Source organism: Somniosus microcephalus, chromosome 11 (assembly GCF_052327205.1).
Source record: "Somniosus microcephalus isolate GS21.2 chromosome 11, FLI_Smic_1.0, whole genome shotgun sequence".
In the NCBI taxonomy this organism is placed as follows: Eukaryota; Metazoa; Chordata; class Chondrichthyes; order Squaliformes; family Somniosidae; genus Somniosus; species Somniosus microcephalus.
In genome coordinates, this window is record NC_140997.1 from 155300190 (window position 1) to 155308560 (window position 8371).

Below are 8371 nucleotides of genomic sequence, written 5' to 3' on the forward strand. Positions count from 1 at the left end.
TGGCTTGCAGGGGCTCATGGAGGGAAAGAGGGAGTGGGGACCAATACTTTCTGCAGTGTTACAATAGCAGTGGGAGTGGCACTGAATTTTTACACAGTACTTGTGTTGAGCTCCAGGGGACCTGTGGAATTGAACATGGGAGAAACACCTTTGAAGGAAAAACATTGGGAAACCAATTTAGACAACTGAAATTCAAACCACCAAGACCAGTTTAATTAATCCAGTTCAACACCAAAGACTATATATCTCAAGCACAAGTCACATTTCAAATTTATTAAAACATTTTAACAAATAATGGAAGCGCCCAATTGAGGGAAAGGATTCAGTTGACTTTCCTGAACATTAGGAAGGCCACCAGAGATGCCAAGATCAGGGCTCCAGCTGCCAAAGTCACAGCCACGACCAGAAGCACCTCAGAACCTACATCACCTGCAGACAATGAGAAGCCAATGGAGTCAGGAGTCAAGACTAGAAAGGATGTTTCATAGAAATCACTCACCTGGAGAAGAGCTCTGAACCTCCTCAGGAGACTCGACAGCTTCACTTCCCACGTCCTTCAGATCAGCATCCAGAATGATCAGGGGTCCGAGGGAGGCCTCACCTTCCCACACAGGCTCCGACTCTGCAACAATTAGTTCAATCCAGTTACAAACATCCAACAATAGCCTCAACACCCAATATCACCACAACATACCAAGCTCAGATAAGACCTCTCTCTTGCCCCTGGAGTGCAGTCTTCCTCCAGATCACAATCTTGGAGCTCTGCAGTTGCCCCCATCACAACAGGCACAAACCACGTTGGATCCTTCCACCAGGGACTGGTCCAATTCAGTCACCAGGGACCATCTAAACAAGGAAGCAAGCCATCAGTCAGAGTGCATCTGTATGTCAAAAGAAAGAGGTTCACCATTCTAGGGTAGATTTCTCATCGGTTGTCTGGCTTCTGGAAGTAACAAGCTTTGTTGACTGAATCTGGCCTTTGATCTGCTGCAGCCACTTTCAGGTGGCAACTGATGAAGATCTGCAGAAGAAACATGCAGGAGTTACTCAGCATCAATGCTCATTGTCTTACCATCAACATCTGGCCTCCTCTTACCAAGTCCCAGTCATCCTCAAAGAAGTGGAATGCATCCAGGTTGAACTGGAGCTTGTCCTGGTGATCTCGTGGTGACACGAAAGATGAAAAGTAGTCTTCGCCCTAGCTGTCCAACAGGCAACTGGAAAGAGGGTTGGAAAGAGCTGCATCATTAAGAATGGATCCCAGCAGCCAATCAGTTATGGGATCGTGGAGCCCAGCTAAAGATCTTACCCACTGAAGTCAATGACGTGGTATCTGGGGGTGGAGTCCTGGTCTGGGCTCAGTGTAGCTACACAACGGTCAATGTAGAGCCTCAGTGGCATATGGTTCATGGTCACAACAGAGGCCTCGATGTGAATGAGGTCGCCAAGATGGTAGATATTAGAGGCACGCTCTGCACTCAGTCATCTGGATGAGAGGGGGGAGATTAAAAATAGTATTAACAGCACAGAAACAGGCCATTCTGGTCCATGTTGGTGTTTATGCTTCACACAAGCAGTCTCCCACTCTTCATCTAACCGCATTGATTCCAAGGAACATGTAAAAATAGGCAAGGTAGACTATTGGCCATTACTTACCAGTCATCAGATGCAGGGAGAACAACAGACTTCCCTCTGCCCCTTTGGTGGAGGAGAATGGGACCCAGGTCGGCTCGATTGCATTGATGCTCACCGTCCTCTTCCTGTTGGAAGGAAGGCGGCCAGCTTTACTTCCAATTCTCAAACCCCACTATACCCTCCCTGTTAAGTCTGTGGGTTGTATTATAAATAATCACAGACTCCACTGTTAACAAAATAAGACACGTCTTTACTATTCAGAGGCTCGGGCGATTCTGCCCTAGTTAACGCATCACAACCCTTATATACTGGTGTGGTCACTATCGGTATTACAGTATACATGAGCCAATAGATAGTGCCACCCTAAAGTAGTGCTCTTAAAGGCGAACGGTTACATTCTATAGTTCCCTTAAAGGTAAACGGTTACATACACAACACTCCTCCCTTCCTAGCTTATTACTTACAGAATCCCGTTAAACATACAATCTTCAACTTTATATAAACAGTTTGCAGATATACTCTCGATGGAGTCAACGTCATATAACAATTTACAGATATACTCTCAATGGAGTCAACGTCATATAACAGTTTACAAACATACTCTCAGTGGAATCAGTTTACAGGTTCAGTCTCTGTGGGAACAGTTCATAAATTCAGTCTCTGGTATTAATTCGTTCCAGACAGCATCCTCCATAGCCTTTTTTTTTTAATTTTTTAACAGCTTGTACTTTCGTCCTGTTGAACCAGCAGTGCGGACTTATACAACCCACTGGCTGTCTTGATAATGTCCCTGGATTTTTTTTACAAATTTAGCACCTTTCGTAGTGTTCGGACTGAGGTAGTAGAAGTAATAATATTTTAAACAGTTATTATTTTCTGCTTCTTCTTTTTCTTTTCTGTCTTTTTGAAACTCTCCGAGCTCTTTTCCCGGCTGCCATCTGTAGCGCCACCAACTCTCTATGTTCCTTAGACCTTAAGTGCTTCCTCAGGATTTCAGCACTTTGGGAGTTCCCATCACAATTTGGGCAGACCACATCCTCATAACATTCGGTGTCACTCAACAGGTCAAAACTCTTCTTCAAGCAATCATATTCATCCTGCTCTTCCTCGGATGTCTGCCCTTCCTTCCCTCCTGGCCTCATTTGTGCGTTCAATCCTTTCCCTTCCTTCAGGGATTTCGTTATCAGGCTATTTAATCCTTCTACTGAAGTAGCTGTTTCCCCATTCTCCTGTTCCCCTGGACGTAATTCAGCGTACTCCTCCATTTCATCCATCATTTTCTCCAATGCTTTCATCTTCTCTTCCTCTTGTACTTTGGCTTCCAGTGCTTGGAGAAGTTGCGCCTCGATGCTCTCTAGCTCATGTTCAGGGCCCATTCCCAGTTGAAACTGTTCTTCAAGTCGGTCAACCTCGGTAATTGCCGCCTCATATTTGTCTTGGGCTTCCTTCCATATTTTTATGAGTTCTGCCATGTCTTTCACCTCTACATCCTCATCTATGTATGGAACTTCTACCGATGAGTCTGTCTTGGCCCTGAGCTCCTCAAGAATTTCCTGCAGCCTTTGGACTTCTTGCTCATGTTCAACCTTTAGTTGCTCATATACTTCCAACGAAACTAGCTTTTCGGAGGTTGCTGAGTTAACCCCCTCCAGAATTGTAGTCTGGGCCTGTTCATACTGTTTTTTCAACTTCTCGCACTCTGCTTGTAAGGAGTCGTAGAGAAGAACTGGAATAAAATCCTGGCTTCCTGAAGATTCCTCTTCATTTGTTTCTTTCGCAATTTCCTGTTGGAGTTCAGCCAAGGCTGCTATGCTATCTGCCTCTCGAAGTCTCACTGCCATCAACTCTTCTTTATTCTTGCAGTCCATCTCAGCCATTTCCCGTTTACTTTCATTTAACTGAGTGAGTAGTCCCTTATTTTGGGCTGAGAGATATTGCACCTTCTCATGTAGACCCTTGCACTCCTTCTCTGCTTGACATAGCTGATTACCGCTGATTTGGTTCTGCGTTTCAAGTTCCAACATCCTTTGCTTAGCTTCTTTCAGTTTCGCCCCTATAAGCTCCTCTTGCAACATGGCCACATTATTCTCATCAGGTAAAGAAGCGTTTCTCTTTTCCATGTCCAAGATTTGTTTCTGCATCTCCTTAAGAGCACCCTGTGATTCAACTTCTCTTAACTTTGCCTGCACTAGCTCCGTCTCTAATTGCAGAACAAAATCCTCAGTGCAGCGTGATTTGCCCTTCTGCTGTATCTCTAGATCATGCAAATATTCTAACCCCTGAACATCATCAGGGAGATGTGATCGGTAATTGGTCACGATGGCTCTATGGTCGCTCTCTGCTTGAGCCAGTAGGTTCTGTTGTCTTTCCAGACTCTCCCATTCGGTGTCATAGAACTTTTTCATTGTTTTCATCTCTTGTACGAGGCGGTAACTTAATTGTTCTAATTGTTGTTGTACTTTGAAATAGCGTTGAGTTCGAGCCCGGTGTTCCTCCGTAATGCATATGTCTGTAGCTTGAACAGACTCAGAATTCTCTGTCTTTATGCACGCCATCGATTTTCCAACCTTAGTCTGTGAGTTAATGTTAACCTTGTTTTTCATACATAAGCTGGACTTATCGTCTTCCGGCTCAGAGTCTGAGCTGCTTGTCTGCACCGAGTCCTCACTCGTCATTGCTTGTCGGTAGTGCCATTCCATGTCTATTTTCTTGATCCACTCCCGTCCTAGAAGTGGTGGTCCTCCCTCAGGTAGTACGTACAAATTCATTCTTGGGTGTACTTTACCCCTATCTCTCACCTTGACTCTTATTTTCCCCATGGGGTATACGCGATGCCCCGTGTATGTCTGTAATACGAACTTGGTATTTCTTAAGGGTATGTGAGAGAATAGTCGGTGGTAGTCCTTTTGGTTGATGACTGATACAGCTGATCCCGTGTCCAGCTCCATTCGTACTTGGACTCCAGCTATTTTTAGTGTGACCCAGATCGTCTGTAGATCAGTTACTTGACCCACATTGTGGATTCTCAGACTATCCAACTCCTGGCTGTTTGGGTCTGAGTCTGAATTTTGTTCGTCTGAACTCTTTTCAGCCACCTGATGCACCTTGTTGTACTTTTCTTGTGGTGGTGGCTTCCTTTGTTTGTTGGTCTTCTTTCTGGACCTGCATACCTTCGCGATGTGACCCAGTTTGCCACATTTCCTGCACTCTTGATTCTTAAACCAGCACTGATTCTGGTCGTGCGTTGTCTTTCCACAACGGTAGCATTTGGAAATGCTTGCAGTCATTTGGTCCACCCCGAGTGCCGCCGCCTTAAGCTGCATTTCCGCCGTTCCTTTCACTGCGGCTTCGTGCGATGAAGCTATGAGGACAGCCCTGTCCAGTGTGAGGTCGTTTTCCTCCAGGAGTCGTTTCTGCGTTCCTTCTTTGGCCAAGCCGCATACGAACTTGTCCCGCAGCGCCTCTGTCAAATTCCCTCCAAGCTGGCAGTATTTCGCTAGCTTACGCAGTTCGACTAAGTATTCCGCATTGCTTTCATCTTGCCTCTGGGTTCTGGCGTAAAATTTAAATCGTTCAGCCAGTATCAACGGTGTGGGGTTCAAGTGATCCTTCAGCACTGCTACGATCTCTTCGAAGGTCTGGTCCACTGGTTTAACTGGTGCTATTAGATGTTTCAAAAGCCCGTATGTTTTTGCTCCCATCGAATTTAACAAAGTTATTGCCTTGGCGTATATGGCTACGCAATATATTCCTATGCGTTCCCCATACGTGGCCCTGTCTTCTATTTCAGCATTAAAATCATTAATATTTCCTCGCTTAGGCATCTTCTTCTCTTTCCGAGAACAGCACAAGTATTTCTTTACTTATTATTAATTTTCTTCTCTTCTTGAGAACACCACAAGTATTGCTTTACTTATTTCTTGTTTCTGAAAATTCTAATTAATTTTCTAAGATGGCGGTTTCCCGCTTCTGCCTTCTTCCCCAGCGGTTTTCCCGCGAAAAATGGCGGCTTTCCCGCGCTTCTCGCTCTCCCCGCCCACTTCAATGGCGGTTTTCCCGCGCTTGACGGTCTTCACCCGTCCCCCGACGCTGTCTTTCAGCCCTAGTGCGGCCCTTATCAGCGGATGCGATCGATGGCCCGGCTGCGCCTCACACTTGAAAGCGGCCCCCGGCCTCTGGCTCACCCGCTCGCGCGGCTCTTGCTCGCTCCCTCCCGGGCTCTGGCTTACCCGCTCGCGCGTTTCACCGCGGCTCTTATCAGGGATTGCGATCGCCCTTATCTCCCGATCGGTGGCCCTGTCTTTGCAGCCAACGCTGCGGCTTACCCACGAGGTTATGGAGGCTTCAGGGTCCTAATGCCTGTCGCTTCCAGCCTGTCGGTTCCAGACTGGTGAGGATTGAAACCTCTCTTCAACGTCCTGTCTTCGGACGAAGCCGCCGTGGAACAACTGCCGCAGGGTTCGAATCCTGACTCGTCGCCAATGTTAAGTCTGTGGGTTGTATTATAAATAATCACAGACTCCACTGTTAACAAAATAAGACACGTCTTTACTATTCAGAGGCTCGGGCGATTCTGCCCTAGTTAACGCATCACAACCCTTATATACTGGTGTGGTCACTATCGGTATTACAGTATACATGAGCCAATAGATAGTGCCACCCTAAAGTAGTGCTCTTAAAGGCGAACGGTTACATTCTATAGTTCCCTTAAAGGTAAACGGTTACATACACAACACTCCCCATACCACTTACCACCCCCCCCCACCCAGCCACAAATTAGAAGGGGGGGGGAAGAGCCCCTGAAGCATCCACCTCACCTGGGATAATGGCACTCAATAGGGACAACTGCTCCACTGGTTCTCACAATGACTCCTCCAATAGGGCTCAGCCTGTAGTACAGGTGGTTGGTCTAAATCAGCAGGTCTTCAGTCATCTGGGAGAGAGAAGATCTTGTTAGGGTCAGATACAGAACAGTGGACTTGGGCAAGAGTGCAGTGTTCTGTAAATAACAAAACACTCTCAGCCCTTCATACTTTTGTTAATTAACTAGAGACCCATCCCTTTTCCTCCTTCCAAAAATAAAACTATCTAATTCCATTTTAAGAGATACTGTAAGCCACCGGGGGGGGGGAAGGGCACTTCAGTCATCCACCTGAAGCACTTAGATAGCACCATTCATAGGAAGAACATCTCAAGGCACTTCACAGGGAAGTTAACAAAAGTGACAAAAAGCTTGGCTAAATAAGTAGGTTTTTAAGGAGTAGCTTAAATAAGTGGTGGTGTGTGATAAACAAATGGGGTTTAGGGAGGAAATGACCCAGGATAATGACACAATAGGGATAACTGCTCCATTTGGTTCTCAGACACAAGTACTGAACAGTCACTTATGGTACAGCATTCCACATCTCAACTAGCCAGAGAATTCCTCCAAAGGATTGTCTTCAGTCTAGGTTTCCTCATCACCATTTCACCAGAGGCAAGTTGTGTCTGAACTACAGACACCTCAACTTGATGAAAAATGCCTCAATCTTCCCCCAAGCATCTCTTGAATATTGACTAGGCTCTTCCCATGATCCTTCCTACAACAGGGTCCAGAACTTCATGGAAACCCAACTGTGTCTCAGAAATTGACTATTTGTATTAAAAACCACCGCATTGTATTAGCTTTTTTAATCTGCACACTCGCCAATGTAGCTACAACCCTTCATCTCACACCCACCACTGTTAAAGACAGTCTATTATCCTGGCTCTGCATTCCATATGCACAGTTTTGATTCAACCAATAAAGGTTGAATCAGTAAAAAGCCTCCACATGTGCCCCCTCGTCTAAGAAGGCCTCACTAAAATATTCTGACCATGAAGGTCAATCAAAACTAAAGCTTACATTAAATCTAAAATCATACTGTTACCTGTCAATCATTACAGGTCATAGAATTCCATAGAACACAGAGCATACAAATAGCCTATGCCATACTTGTGTTTATGCTTCACACAAGCCTCCTCTCTGGTACCCACTGGATGCAGAAGGTTTTAATCAGAAATCACATTACCTTTACTGTGCTGCCACATTCATGGAGCCCATGTTCAAATAGGACAGTGGGGTTCTGAGAATAGATCCCAGTTGGCCAACATCCTGTTGTCCCCAGGGTCAGGTCAGCTGCTTTAACCAGGTGCCTGGTTCCAAAGAAATCCATCTGTACTGTGACCAGCAGGTTTTGCTCTCCACACTGCACCATCACAATCTGCAGTGGAGACACAGTTCACCCCTCAGACACATTGAAAAGTGAACCAAAAGCTGGGCCTGGAGGGACAGAAGGGGCCTTCTCAATGCTCCATGGGAAGTCCCAGTTTCTAAACTGCTGCCAAGTATCAGAGCAACAAAGAGCTCCAACCAAAAGCAACAGAGGAGCCAAACCCTTCACTAGTTGCCCCATAATGCTAATTATAGCAGCTTAAATGTGAACTGAGGTGGAGCCCACTGCTCCTCTTTTATACTCACAGCCTGCAGTCAGCTGAAAACAATTGGATCAGGTGTGGCACTCTTTTGGTTGAACCAAACATAAACAAATAGACTGTAACTAATAAAACTTTAAATAAACCTTAACAAATCAAATTAAAATTTGGTTGTCCAAATCAATTATGCACTCCAGTCCCCGCGGCGCCCACCGGTCGCGGAAGTACTCGAGCGTGCCGGCGGACACCGCGTGCTCCATCTCCAGGACCACCCGGGCGCGAA

The 8371-nt window shown here is 45.9% G+C and overlaps 1 pseudogene; it reads right to left on the minus strand.

The window, feature by feature from the left end:
* Nucleotides 1-212: 212 nt before the first annotated feature.
* LOC147110953 (zona pellucida sperm-binding protein 3-like) lies at nt 213-8069 on the minus strand (annotated as a pseudogene).
* Between the last annotated feature and the right edge of the window lie 302 nt (nt 8070-8371).